At 38.5% G+C, this 15,557-nt stretch overlaps 1 protein-coding gene across 1 annotated transcript in view; it reads right to left on the bottom strand.

The window, feature by feature from the left end:
- Positions 1-15,557, bottom strand: part of Robo2 (roundabout guidance receptor 2) — a 527,951-nt gene that overhangs the window by 353,543 nt on the left and 158,851 nt on the right. The window lies entirely within an intron of this gene.

The raw sequence follows: 15,557 nt of genomic DNA, 5'->3' as shown, positions 1-15,557 counted from the left end.
GATGAACCTGTAAGATGAGGAAATAAACCTCCACCTCCTGAAGCTCTCTTTGATCATTGTGTTTATCACAGAAAAAGAATGTAAATTGTTAAGTCTTCCAAATTTAACTTACTTCTTAATGGTCATTAGAGAAAAATAGCTCTAAATTATCTTTTAACAGTAAAATATTTGAAATGACTATCCCAGTTAGCCTAGTAACTTATTAATTAAAATGAACATAATGTATTTTTTTTTTTTTTTACATAACGGAGGTATGGGTTCACCAAGTTTCTCATTTTTTTTTATAATTAAAAAAACAGTAAGATACCTACTTCAGGGTTACTCAAAATTTCTTAAAATACAGTAGTTCCATTTAAGCTGTAAATATATAAATGTAATATAAATGTAATCACACACACACATCTCAGTTGCAATCACATGTATAAGGTTCATCTTTTGGTAGACAATCACTAACACAGTAATTGTTAGGAAAAAAAGGATATTCCTGTTTAAACCTGTTAACATGGTTAAAGATCAATCCCAACGAAAGCAGCAGAAAATGGCAGAGAGTCTCCTGCTCATGGCTGAGAACAGAAGCCATTATGTTTGGCAGTGTATCTGAATCTCCATTGTATTTGCACACCCGCATCCTATGGAGGGTTGAGCTAAATGAGCCAGTATGTTAATTATGTGCTCTGGGAGCACAAAGGAGAAATAAAGCAGTTATTACCTTCCCAAGATTCTCAGGTAATGAGACCTGCTTCTGGAATTATGTGGCACGGTACCAGAATCTATCATGACAACGAGCTTTGCAGGAAACCGCACAGAATTAATTTGTTAATGAAAATCCTCCACTGGTTCTCTGCGTCACATCCACCTGACACATGTCACTGGGCAATGTCATTACCAGTTAACCAGCACAAGGTCTTTGGAACAGATGGTCTAGCCATGTCTTTTCAGAACTGAGACCAGCTAATTTCAGCCATCCCCCACAACCCATATCATGAAAAGGAAATAAAATAAAATTGGCTCCATGTCACTCAAACATGACAGTACTTTGGATTTTCCCCCATGATGTTTTTTAGCCTTGAGGCAGATATGACAGGCGCCTTATTAAATTCCAAAAATAAATGTGGAACAAGAAGGAAGTGCATTCCAATGAGATACCCAACTTGTTAAAAATGCAAGACACATAAAACTTGGCTCATTTTATTTAAAGTCATCATCGTCATCATTTAAATCCAAATGGAAATTCAATAATTTTTAGCATAAGCCAAGTAAAACTAGTTCAAAGATACCTGCTTTTGTTTAATAAAAAAATAGCTATTCAATAGTTCACAAATACTTAAGTATGGATTTTTCTAAGCCATCTCCATCAATACCTCAATGTTGGCTAAGGAATATAGACCAACATTCATACAGCTCTTCTTGCTCCACACTCTCTACTGTAGCACCTTCCATCCGACTCTAATATTTCCTCAGATAAAACTACTGTTAGAGATCCCTCCCATGTGCATCCCAGGCATTCTCCTGCTTTTATGGGATGCTTTGTCTTTTCTTGCACTTAATCCTCTCCCTTCATGCCTTCATAGGCAGTCAATTTTATAATATTTTTTCCATCACATGACAATACCCTCAAATAGAAACAAGTTTTTTTTTAAATAGTTTTCTTTAGAAAAATGAGTTTCTACTAACCCTTACCAAATCCATAGTAGCCAGCCCCAGACTTCGCACATTTCTGTAGCTGGATTATGATGTTAAACGGAGAAGAGCAAATTGCACACATTTGAATTTGGCAGTTGCCGTTCTCTCTGCACTACCTCACCACAGTCACACAGTAGTTATTTGTTCTCATTGCACTAACACAATATCTGACACAAACACTTTAAGTGAGGAAGTTTTGATTTGCCTCAAGTTTTTGGGATGGGGGCTGGCATGGCAACAAGAGCATGTGGCAGTTGAATACCTTGCACCCACAGTCTGTATGCACAAAGCAATCAAGGCTTAACTTTTTCTTTTTCCTTTCTGTTCAGTCTAGAAGTCTAGCCCATGGAATGATGCTACTCATATCCAGGGGGTGTATTTCCATTTTAGTTCAACACTCTAGAAATATTTTCACAGATACATTCAGAAGTTTATTTCCTACAACCTTCAACGTCCCATCAAGGTGATAATCAATATCACCTGCTTGAACTGTGGTGGTTTTGACTGAGAACACCCTGGCCCATTGGCTCATATATTTGAATGTTTGGTTCCCAGTTGGTGGATTGCTGAGAAAGCATTAGGAGGTGTGGCCTTGATGGGAATGTTTGTTTCTCAGGTAGTAGAATGTTTAGGAAGGATTGGGAAGTATGCCCTTGATGGGAATGTTTGGTTCTCAGATGGTAAAAAATTAGGGTGCATGGCATTGATGGCAGAGGTGTGACAATATGAATAGGCTTTGAGGCTTGAAACACCCATGATATTTCCTGTCTCACGTGCTCTTCCCCTGTTTGCTGTGAATCAGATGTAAGCTCTTAGCTACCACCATGCTTGACTGCTTGCCTGCCATCACAATCCCGACCATACTGGCCATGGACTAACCCCTAAAACTGTAAGGAGTCCCCAGTTAGATAGTTTTAAAAGTCCCCTTGGTTGAGGTGTTTTGTCACAGTAATAGTCAGCTGCCTAAAAATGCAAACATATGAAAGCTTCATTATATACTATAAAAAGACACAAAACTTCAGAACCTGATCATTTTCTTCAAGGAGAGCATCCCTGTTGTTTGATCTAGTATCAGGGACAGTGCTAGATAAACCTCTATACCCCATATCCAAGAGTAGTATCCATCTTTGGGTGGAGAGTATGTAGAGCACATTAAAAAAAAACTTCATACGAAGCACTCCAGGAAATAAAGAGTGCTGAGAGTTACAGAACTAGTCATTTGCAGGAAAGATCACACCAATTGGTTATCTAATGTCAAATGGTCAGTCATGAAAAAATATATACATCTAACATTGTACAGACTGGGCAGCCTACGTCTAGAAATGCACATATGAAAGCAATGACAAGTAATGAAAAGAGACTATGAATTTGAAAAAGAACAGGGGTGTGGAAACAGAAAGACATTGAGGAAAGATATGGAAGTATTTGTATAATTATATTATATCTCAAACGGAAAGAAAGCAATTACATTAATATATTTCTTATATGAATATATATATATATGTATATATATATACATATATATATATATGTGTGTGTGTGTGTGTGTGTGTGTGTGTGTGTGTGTGTGTCCTCGAGCACCTAGAAGACAACTTGTAGGAGTCTGATCTCTTCACTGTGTGGGTCCTGAGACTGAATCAAAAAAAGTTTACAGGCTTGGTGGAAATTGTCTTTATTGGCTGTGCCATCTTACTAAGCCTAGAGTATTTTTCATACATTATAGCATGCACATACCTATAAAGGAGACAGCATTAATCTTGGAGAGGTTATAAATCTTCTGTAAGATCCTGGCCACACACACACACACACACACACACACACACACACACACACACACACAAAGTATGTGGTAGAACCATTGTTTGATATTTTGTATTTTACTGATTGGGCCAGGACCATAAACTGCCCTTTATTTTACAGATTCACAAAGTACTGATATAGTTAACATAGAAAGTGAAGGATAAAATAGCAAAACTCAGGTCATGCATACAGTATTCTGCAGCATGTTGGAACAGTTGCTCCTAAAACTTTCCAATCTAAGACAGATAACCATGTAGAGCGTTAAGCAGTAGCAGAGTACAATCAGCAATTATAATCTAAACAATGACTCCAAAGACTAGCACTAGCCCACTTTATTTTTGCCTGGGGCTGTTGTCCTAAACAAAGTTTCCCACAAAAGGAGCAACTTAATATTTTGCAATGTGGTGGGCATGTTCTGAAATGTGTTGTGCAAACTATTGTTACTTCTAGCAAAAAGAAACTTAATTGAAATCTGATGAGAGAGATAAGACAGAAGTCCCTAGCTATAACTGTAATTTCCTCACTGTGACTATTGCAACATCTCAGATCAGACGGTTGACAAAGACAGGTTGGATCAGGTATTAGGGGTCTCATTCTTCCTTCTCAACATACCCTGGCTACTTCCCCCCCTCCCCTCTCATCTCTTCTCCTCCTTTTCTAAAAGCATTTTCTTGTTAAATAAATATGGAACAAGGAGACAGCTTGTGCTTAGGACACTGCAATAAACAGCCTTCTACCAACGTACCATATACAGTCCAAGGCTCTTCCTTGGGCACGAAAAAGGAAGTACTAGACTTGTATAGCCAAGCAAAATGAACACATAGCATCTATAGTATCTTGACATATCAGCTACACAGGGCATGATTTTTGATACCTTTCCTCCCAGTGCTGAAAAGAGGCAGAGATGGGCAGCTCTCCTTAAATTCAAGGCCAGCCTGATCAGCATTATGAAGATCAGGGCTAGAAGGTACCATAAGCAGCTGCTCTTGTGTCTGCCTTCCACCGAACTCCACATGTGCCAGATTGTCTCCGCCCCTGCTTTTCCACTTCCTCCTTTTTCTGTTTAAGTTCAACAAGAAATCTGTGTTATGAAGAACATGTGTTGTTTATCCTACCCTCTTGTGAAGCCAAGTCACTGTTGAAGTCATGTCATGTTCAGCAAACTGCAAAGGAGAATATACTTATAGAACAGCATCTCTTTTGCACCCAATTCAAATTGCTCTGTATCATTATACTTCCCCTTCTGGAGAATACATTGAAATAGGATATTCCCTAAAAAAGCTGTTTGGCAAGACTTGGTTTACTTTTTTAAAAATTTGGAAACTAAATGAATAAACAAACAAACAGACATCTCCAGCTAAGGCCATTGCTCTCCCTTTACACACCACGAGTTTGCCTTTTTGGTAACGTTCTCTATTCTTGAATTCTATTATTTCACTCTCAGAGATAGATATAAATATACCCGATTTTGTTTGAAATGTGTGAATCTTTAACACCAGCAGCCTATGCCAATGTGATTCATAAGGCAACACACTTCTACACAGATCCAATGCTGTCTTAGCAGTATAAAAATAAAAGAAAGTCAAAGTAAGTTGCTCTAAGAAAGGGCCTCTTTTTCAATGTGTTGACAACACACACACAAAGTGTGGTATCTCACACTTTGATCTTGGTAAATTCTGTGTTTCTCATCAAATTACCTAATAACAAGAGGGAAATCTGTTCTCCAGTCGCTGTGATTGCCACTGCTTCCGACTTTTATTCCTCATGCACTTTGTGTTTGAGATTCGAGCCACATATGGGAAAGACAGATACAAATGGGTGATCCTCTCCTGAAACTTGGTTGGCTTTCTGGTATTGATGAAGCACAGCACAGAGGTGGGAAAGCCCTGGATTGCAGATCAGAAGACAGATGACTTTATAACGGCTTGACCTCTCTTTATTTCCATTAGGAGACAGCCAACCTGACTTAACGTGTCTGTCCTCCAATTCTCTCCTCTGTCATTAGGGATCTGTGATGATGTGCGTCTGCCCTGCGTGAAAGCCAAGTAGATAGCTCTCTCTACTTTTGAATTAGTGCCATCCTTTCCAAAGGAGTGAATGTCATAAAGATACTTAACGTGCAAAGTTTTATTGAAGATAGTATTATCATTAAGCACCAGGAACTAAATCTGAATGAAGTCATATAAAATTAGCATTAGCTGTCTCTTTTTAAAAAACTATAATTAGTTCACCCTTTCTTTGTGCACTCTGGATGATTTGAGTTAAAATTATGAGGAGGAATGGGAAAAATTGTAAGTTTGAGCCCCTTCTCCAAAGTGTAAGGATAGAGGCAACAGTGCTGCTAGAACTTGATTTGAAAGCATGGAGAATTATTAGAATAATTATTCACATGTATCATTGTGAATTTTTAAAATTTAATGAATTTATTTATTTTACATCTGATCTCAGTTTCCCCTCTCTCCTTTCCTCCCATTCCATCCCACAACTACCCTTCTACCTCTCCCCATTTAATATCCTCCTCCTCTGTTTCTGTTCAGAAAGGGGCACACTTCCCATGGGTACCAACAAAGCATGGCCTATGAAGTGCATTAAGACTAAGCATCCTTTTTTATAGTAATGTTGTCAAGGCAAGGCAACCAAGTATGAGGAATGGTTTCCCTAGAGCCACCCAAACCTTTAGCCACAGCCCCTTTTACCCATTGTTAGGAGTCTCATTTGGGGATTTATTCTTTAAAGAAAGATTTATTTTAGGTTTTTAACTTGTGTATTGTGTATGTCTATGTGCACTTACTTGCACAGCATGTAAGTGTAGATGTTTGTAGAGGCCAGAGGCATTGGCTTACTTGGAGTTGGAGTTACAGGCTATTTCGAGTAGCTGAATATGGGTGCTGGGAACTCGGGCAACCTCCAAAGGAGCAGTAACTGGTTTTAACTGCTGAGCCACACCTTCTCTATAGCAACCTGCTATGTCAATGTCTAATCCAGTTTCACAGGGGTAAGAAATTACCCTGAGAGAATTTACCCAGCTCTACAGAAAAGCAATTACCATATTTTAATTTTTACTTTATTTTTATGTATGTGTGTGGACTCCAAACACCAGAGATGGTTCAATTCCTGGATCTTGAGTTGCTGACAGCTGTCTGGTAGTTGCCCAGAGTGGGTACTGGTAATTGAACTCAAGTCCTGTGAAAGAGCAGCAAACATACTTAATTGAGCCATCTCTCCAGCCTCACCTTTGACACATTGATAATATTATCTTTTTGACTGTGAAGAAATTTGATGAATTTATCTCATTATAGATTGTCAAAAGATCAACAATAACCACATACATGCAAAAAAGATTATATGTATATATATATATGTGATATATATATATCTATAAAACACACACACACACACACACACACACACACACATATATATATATATATATATAACAATTTCCTCATCAAAACTGTTTACTGAAGACATTTAGGAGGAGTTTTCAATTGAAGACTCAAATCTGTCAATCATCTCAATCAATCAACTCTTCATCTGGGAAAAATAAAAATCAAAGAAATTTTGTAAGTACACATGTTGCTCTAACTTTAAATGACTAAATTTCAGCTGTTTTGGCGGTGCATGCCTATATTTGCAGCTCCATCAGAAGCCAAGATAGAAGATCAGAGGCCCTATGCCAACATAGAGAAGACCCATCTTAGAAAGACTCAAATGTAGGAGACTTCAAACCTCAAGGTTTTATTCTTCACTGGCTGCAATGTACATTTTAATGATGAATTGACATATTCTTTTTAAACTTGTAGAAAGCCAGTTTTGAGGGTAAGAAGGTCCTTCCTAACAGAGATTCAGAGATTCCTGCATGTTTATTTAACGTATTTTCCAAAATGCCCTCTGAAGCACCATTTCTTGGTCCGGACTGCTCTTCCAATTCTGTGATGTGAAGAACTAAAAAGAGCAAGCTGCTCAAGAGTAAGAATATTGTGCTTTCAAAAGCAGATAGAAGGTAAAGCGTTCCCACTCAAGGTTACTATTGTTTATCCCATAAGATAAAACTGTCTGTAGCGGGAAAGAGAAGGCAGGGTTGCATGGGTGGACAGTGATCTACCCAGAAGTTTGGATGTGGAACTCCAGTGGAACTGAGAATGGCTTCCTCTATGTCTGTATGCTGATTGCAAGAGTCCAAATAAATGATGTTCCCTGTCTTCTGCTATTTATTCTTTTACCCAGAAGGCTCAGCCAAGGTCTATTCTGCATGGACTTCTCAATTGGGAACTCTAATGGGCTTCTCAAAACTGGCTGCCTCAGTGTGCCTTTGCCAGCGAGTTTCTACCATGTGTTTGCAAATCCCTGAGATGGAGGTGCTTCATCTTCTTTTTTCTCTCATCTGGGATGTTCTAGTTGTCTCTGAGGTCTGTTGTGAACACTTGATCTACAATATTTTACAATCTGCTGTTTCTGTCTCTCTGTTAATCGATGCTTATTCTTTCACTTGCTACATGCTTAGCAAATTCACTCATTCAAAACTGAAAGTAAGCCTAGACTTGTGTTATCCCATTACTCAAGATCCAGAAATGCTGTGGGATAATGCTCTTGTAAACTGTAAAGATTTGTCACTCCTATTAGTTAAATAAAATGCTGATTGGCCAGTAGTCAATCAGGAAGTATAGGTGGGGTGACCAGACAAAGAGAATTCTGGGAAGTGGAAATGCAGAGAATCAGTCACCAGCCAGACGTAGAGGAAGCAAGATGAGAATATCTTACTGAGAAAACGTGCCAAGCCATATGAATAAATATAGACAAGAATTAACAGTGGATTTGAGTCATAATTGCTAGTTAGTAGTAAGCCTGAGCAATAGACCAAACAATTTATAATTAATATAAGCCTCTGTGTGTTTATTTTTGACTGAATGGCTGTAGGACCAGGCAGAACAGAAACTTCCATCTACACAGAAACAAGCAGATCTCTGTGAATTCAAAGTTAGCTGGGACTACAGAGGACGTTCATGGCTCAAGGTCAGTGAAGGCTTCATAGTAAAACCATCTTTCAAAACCAAGCTAACAGAAAACAAAAAAAAATATTGCTTTCTTGAATTATTCTCTGGACTGTGCATATATTAGCTTCTTAAAGATAGGCAAAATAAAATAAAATTGTCAGGCTAGTGTTAATTTTGATTTCTTTTTTTTAATTTCGTATGAATTTCATTGTACATTTCTCTTTACATGTCCATCCATGTCACCTCCCTGTTGTATCTGCACAATTTCCAGCAGTTGGTCACCACTAAGCCTGTCAGTCTTTCCTAAAGTCAGTAAATATACATACAATACAATGAAATAATTGAACATTTTGTGAACATTGAGAAACAGCATGAAAATATTAGGAATATCAGCTTCCTCTTCTATCAGAAGGCAGAAGAGAAAATTAAACAGAATCAGGACAAAAAAAAATCTGTCACATTGGAGACAGAGGTCAGTGACTTCAGAGTTCCACCAATCATAATACATGAAGCTTTTGGCTACAAAAGTTGAGGACACATGAGCATAGTAAAACATGTACATAAATTGTTACAGTAGCTTTCTTAAGAACTGTCAGAAATTCTGGAGCAACAAACATGTCCTTCAAGAGATGAATAGAAAATGGGGTATAACCAGAAAATGAGGTATTTTTCAGAACTAAAAGGAAAGGATCTATCAAAATATGCAACTATGTGGATGGAACTTAAATCCATCACACCAACGGAAAGAAACCAATCTAAAAAGGCATCTAGTAGATGATCCCATAATTCAAGACTTTGGATATAATAGAAAGATGAACACTTGCCAAGGGTTAACGGAGAGGAATGAATGAGTAGAGGGAGCTCAGGGAATTTTCATGACAGTGGATTTACACTTGAGAGCACCAGCATGCTATGTACACAATGCACAGTGGTTCATATTCATAGGATATTCAATATCAAGAGAGAACCTGATAAAACTATAGTCTTTGGGTGATGATGATGCAGTTTATCAGTTAGAACAAATATACAAACTGGTTTGGATTATGGCGAGAGAGGCAATGGTTAAATTACTACATTGCATTAATATTTCTGTGAACCTAAATTGTTCTTAAATATGATTTACTGTTTTAGATGAAGGCATGGAATGCTGTACCACACACATTTTCTTAGCAGAAGAAATTAAATCACTTAGCTGAATGCTGTCAGATCACATTTTGTTTTTGGCAGAAAGCAAAAGGGAAATATTTGAAAATAAATATTCAAAATTCTCTGGTAGTTTTGTTTCAACATATTGCTGAAATGATTACTCTGTTGAAGCCTCATATCACAGATTTGGACATTGCATATCAACAACTATAAGAATATATTTAAAAGTGCCCCTGATCCACATTCACATTTAATGAATAAATAGGCTGTATTTCAATTCTTGTTATCTTTTTCCTCATTTTACAGAAGTCAAAAAATTTTAGAGATTTGGATTATGTAATATTTCTTTGATTTAACAAATTAAAAATTAACGTTTAGTCTAACCGTCCTTTAAGAATTATTCAGTTTTCTAAGCTTATTCTTTCCAAATATATTATGTGTTTTAATAAATGGTATTCATCATAACAATTTATATACTTTAAATAAATTTAAAAGGCACTGTTTCTCTATTGTTAACTTCTTATATGAATGTTGAATAACTATTATCATTTTTGCCTTATTAAGATATTGGGCCTTTCCTAATTCCCATGTAAATCTTATGATGTGTGTGCATAGAGGGGGCTATTACAAAGGACACATAGACATACACGAATATTTACATATATATAAAATACATATGCAATACTTAAGTCTGATGTAACCACTAGAAACCCCCAGAATTAAGGTTACATGATTGCCTCCCTTGATACTGACATCACTCACCTTGGCATTAATGAACCAATCTCAAAAATCCCTGACCAATAACCACAAAAGCTCAAACACTAAGAAGATAAGCCCCAAAGAGACACTATTTGAATTCCTGTCATTGAATTTTTAATTCTGTTTCCTTTTCAATAAACTCCTCTCATCTGATGACCCAGAAAGACCGAGTGCTACATAGACAAAGCACTTACACAGGTCAACACGGAAATTACAAAGGGAACACGGATAAAGAGATTGCAATTTAATTGTAAAATATTAATAAAAGTCCTTCTTTTTAAGTAGTTCCTTTCTCTCCTTGGGGGATAAGTGTCTCTTTCATATATCAGAAAGCTTTAAATAGATGCATCTTTCATTTCAGAGAAGGCCATAGTGAGTTGTGTGTCTCTGTGATTTGCCTAATTGTATTTGTTCCTGTCCACTTTAACATGAAGTGATTACAGTCTGTAGTTCTTGAAGTCTGAAGAAATTCACTATCTGAAAGTAATAAAAGGCATCCAGGCATGATTAATGTTCAAATATTTGATTTACCTCTCTTAGAACCCTAATCTCACCTCATTTTAATAGGAACAACCAGCCTAGGGGGCCCGGAGATGGTAATGATGTCACTATCCCAAGGGCTGGCTTGTGTGTGGATCGGTGTGTAAAGGGGAAGAGTCAGGTTTGATTTCAATAGACAATATGACTCGTTGCTCTTCTGTGAATTTTGACATTGCCTTGGAATGAAGAAAAGATCCTGTTCTAAGCCAGCCTAGACAAAGCAATATTAAATATTTAATTTCCAAAGGCAAAGCCCGAAGTCCCTAAGCTCCAGCACGGCTAATGGCCTACTCACTAGTTAGGCTTCATGGGGCAAATGCCACTCTCTAAACTCATTTGGCTATAAAATAGTAGGAATTTCTTCAGGAATATTTATAAATACAAGGATATTACAAACACACTATGCACAGTTTTTAAATGTGAAACTATTAACATACATGTATTTATATGCTATGATGATTGACTAGTGGGCATTTTGCTATTTATATAGATGATATGAATAAAATCAATCTTAGTTTTATGTGGTTTTGCTCCAAAGAATAAAGTAGAATTAAGTTAAATAGAAAGAATTAGCTGTTCATATTTTCTTTTCTAAGTATAATCTGTCTGTATATCTAGGTATCTATCTAATCAGATAGAATATTAATTCATAAGACTTAGGCGAGTGCATATCAAATTTAAAAAACAACTTTAAACTCTATGCTAGTTTTTACATGTTAATACAGGCAATCTCTGCATGAGAAAAGTCCTTTTGCACATAGAAGAGTCCAAGCTTTTTAATCAATCAAAGCAGATGTCATGTTTGTCCCTGTCATCTGAGACAAATAGTGTAATCTTATAATCTATATTTATTTACCCAATGCACATGTTACCTAAATACCAGAGAACCACCAAAGATTAAAAAAAAGTCAGTGCAGGTAGTCTCTATGTGTTTCACATTCTAGGAAATACAGCCTAGAAATAATACACACACAGCACTTTAGTGACACTGTGAAATTATGCATAGTTTGTTAACAAGAAAATATCAGAAATGCTAATAGTCGAGACAGCAAGCTGCATATTAGCTATACAGAGATCAAAACTGATTATGAGGATGTGTGGAAGACTATGAAATGATCTTGTGGTTGTTTCTCCTTTACAAAGAAAATATGTGCATTCTGCTTATTTATACACCAAAACCAAGCTCAGGCATAATAACCCAGATTGATACTGAGTTATATATGGGTCAGATGAAACTGATGTTGGTCATTTAAAAGCCATTATTTAAATCAAAGTAAACAACCTGTCATTTGAGAATGGCATGGACCTAGAAGCATTTCACAAATGATGAGATCATTCAAACACACGTGAGCTCTCTTTGCATGCTAGGAGAGATGATGACTAATGAGACAAAGAAGGTAAGAGGCTATCCTTACCTTATGGATACCCAGCCATATCACCCTGAATGTGCTTTCTCTCTGTAGAAAGGCGGTATTTTGGATTCATGATCAAACATCAGTAATAGACAAACACAAAACTGACCAAGTGAAAAATTAAGGTACCCTGTCACATTATGCCATGGGAAAAGAAAAATAATTTGAAAAATCAAGCACAGCCAAATATGATGATCATGGAGGAAAGGATATGACATAAAATCTAGAAAGTTTGAACAATGGGAACGAGGCAAACACTGGTGTGACAATTCTCCCAGACTCTGACTAGACAGACAAGTGAGCACCAGAGTCACCTGAGCTATAAAGATATTTATGAATATACTTAATGGCAGATAATGAAACTCATCTTGCCTGGTGAGTTTTGAAATTAGGCATTGATAGATGAGAAAGAAAAGGGCAGATGTTAAAAACTCATAAGAAATAAAATTGATCAAATTTAACAATTAATTCCAGAGAATTGACTATAAATGGATCTTCTAGCTTAGACTTCAGAAGGGATGGTAATGTCTTTGACTGAAATGGTCCTGACCAGCACTGTGATGGACTGAGTAGGGCCAAAACACACACACGCAGACTTTGGAGGGGCACCCTGGATTCTGAGGAAAACCCACATTCCTTCCCAGTGCCATGATTGAGTGGGGCCACAAGACACATACTTGGGCTTGCCCCGGGGATTCTAGAAGAAAACAGGCCTGGGGTACAGGCAGACAGGGCACTAATATGTTGAGTAATATATGGTGTATTTTGGGAAAGGATAGAATGGTTCAATTCACGTGAACAGAGGCTTATCTGAAGAGGTACATGTGATGAGGAACGGGCTAAGGTGGATGGCTTCATTGCCACCCAGGGACACGGTGATGTCTGGGTCTAAGCTGCTGGCCCAGCCTATGTCTAGGTTCATGACCCTGATGTAGCCATAGTCTACACTGAAGCCCAAGACTCTTGATAACACCAAAGGAAGAAAGTATAGGGCTGTACAGAGTTAACCCATGTTCCTCGCTGGATCAACACTAGGGAGAATTGATCCTGCCCCTTACCAGCTGAATCACTCAGGAGAAAGGGTCCTATACTTCACCTGGACAGCACAATAGTGCTATGTTCTGAGAGCATTGGAGTAGCCCTGAGGGCGTGAGAAAGGGAGAAAAGGAAAGCCTCACTTGTCTGGTTTGTGGTGGCATGAGTGAGGGAAAGATGCCCACCTTCCTTGCCCCAATGCTCTGCTGGTGGCGATGGAGCTGACCCTCCCTTTTACCTGCTCCAACACTTGGGGAAGTAGGCCCTGAAGTTTGTCTGGTCAGCGCAGTGGAGCTGACCCTGTCGACAGGAATGCTGTTGAACCTACCCAAGAATCTGAGCATGGGAGATGTGGACTCTACCTAATTTTCCATATGGTGGTATGAGTTGGGGGAGAGATGCCCTCCTACCCAGCAACCTCACCCCTGCCCTTAGCTGCCTATAGCAGGTGAGAGAGCTAGCCCTGGAGTCATAAGAGTGGAGGAGCTGACCCTGTCCCTCACCAGTTGCAGTACTTGGAAGAGTGGCATCTATATCTCATCTAGGCAACACAGTAGAGCTAGTCCTGAAGGGGTAAGTATGGGAGAGCTGACCCTGAGGATGAAGCAGGAGAACTGAGCCCACCCCTTACTCATCACCCTGCAGGGGATGAGCAGGCAAGGGCAAAGCTGGAGAGGTCACCCTGGTGGTGAGGACAGAAGAGAGCTTGTGGGCTGACCAGCTCTGCAACTATCCAGGCCCAGAACCAGGGTTTTAAGTTCTCCGATCCCAACATCCACCCCATCTATAATCTGCTGGAGTCCATGAAGGGGCTGGTCCTGCGGACCTAAAGCTTCAGGATGTACATGACACAGGCTAACAACAGGATGTCCGAGAGAGTCCCAGCGAGAGCCCAGTATTGAGAGTGTAGCAGACAAGTAGATGAAGGTGATTGGATATGGGATGCAAGGACACAGGGTGAATGTGAAGGGACAGGAAATGAGTAGTATTGAGGTGCATGATGTGAAAGAGACAGAGAATAACCAAAAAGAAAGGAATGGCTAGGTAATAGCTAATGTCACCTGATGCATTACACCATCCTATTAAAAAAGAAATCTCAGATGTTTGTACATCAGAGCCAACTTTTAGAAGAAGTTTATGATAATTTTCTTCACTTTTACATTTGCCATTGCCTCCAAACAGATGCTTTTTAAAATGTTTTTTTTTTTTAAAAAAATAAATATACGTTGGGTATGTTGTCTCCACATATTTACATCACATGCATTTTCTGGTGTTCACAGAGGCAGAGGAGGACATTGGACTAAAGGCAGAAACAATTGTGAGCCACTATATCGGTGCAGAGGAGCAAACCAGGTTCCCTGGAAGAATAGACAGTAAGCTTACCCATCTTGCCAGTCCTCACAAACCTGTTCTTAACACATCATAGAAAACATTTTTCTTAGATTTATCACTCTTAGCTATGGTCCTTTTTGCTTGTCCCCCACCCCCTTATCTTCAAGCCCTATTACTCGTGTCTTTTGAGAAACATTCTAAAGGAGGGTCTCAGTTTGACTGTCACCTGCTAAACAGAACATTCCTAGTGCGGTCAGCTAAAAGACTCTCCGTGCTGCCACCACTGCACACGCCACTCTCCAGGACTGTCCCACAGGATTTAGCCATCAATTTACCTTCTATTATTCATGTGCTCTCTAATTTATTTTCTCTGTTAGATCACAAGCATGCACCCTGATAAAAAAAAAAAAAAAACCTGAGATTTCTTTTCCCTCCATCACTTTTATGGTCTCTCTCGTTCAAAAAGAGCATGGCTCATAGCAAACATACCACACAGAATAATTTTAAAAGTACATAGTACTTATGCACAGAGGTCCAGTCTTTTCCTCCTAGTGCTGGAGCCCGCAGGTCTGTGTGGAGTGGTGAGTGTGAGTTTTTGGCCCATAGGAGGGGGCTTGTTAAAGTTGTCAGGCATGAGACTTACTCCAAGAGATACTAAGAGAGACACAGAAGGCAGCGAGAGGGTAAAACTGATGAATACATTAAAAAAAACATAGAGTGATTCAGAATGGCATAACTTATGTCCATTTAGAAAGGGATAGGGTAGTTTCTACAGCATGTGTACATGAACTACCAAAATAAGAGAAATTTGGTCTGTCAAATTATGTTGCAGTCTGCTGTGGCCCGCAGATTTCTC

Source organism: Arvicola amphibius, chromosome 10 (genome assembly GCF_903992535.2).
Source record: "Arvicola amphibius chromosome 10, mArvAmp1.2, whole genome shotgun sequence".
NCBI lineage: Eukaryota > Metazoa > Chordata > Mammalia > Rodentia > Cricetidae > Arvicola > Arvicola amphibius.
This window is presented reverse-complemented; position numbering and strand designations above follow the sequence as displayed.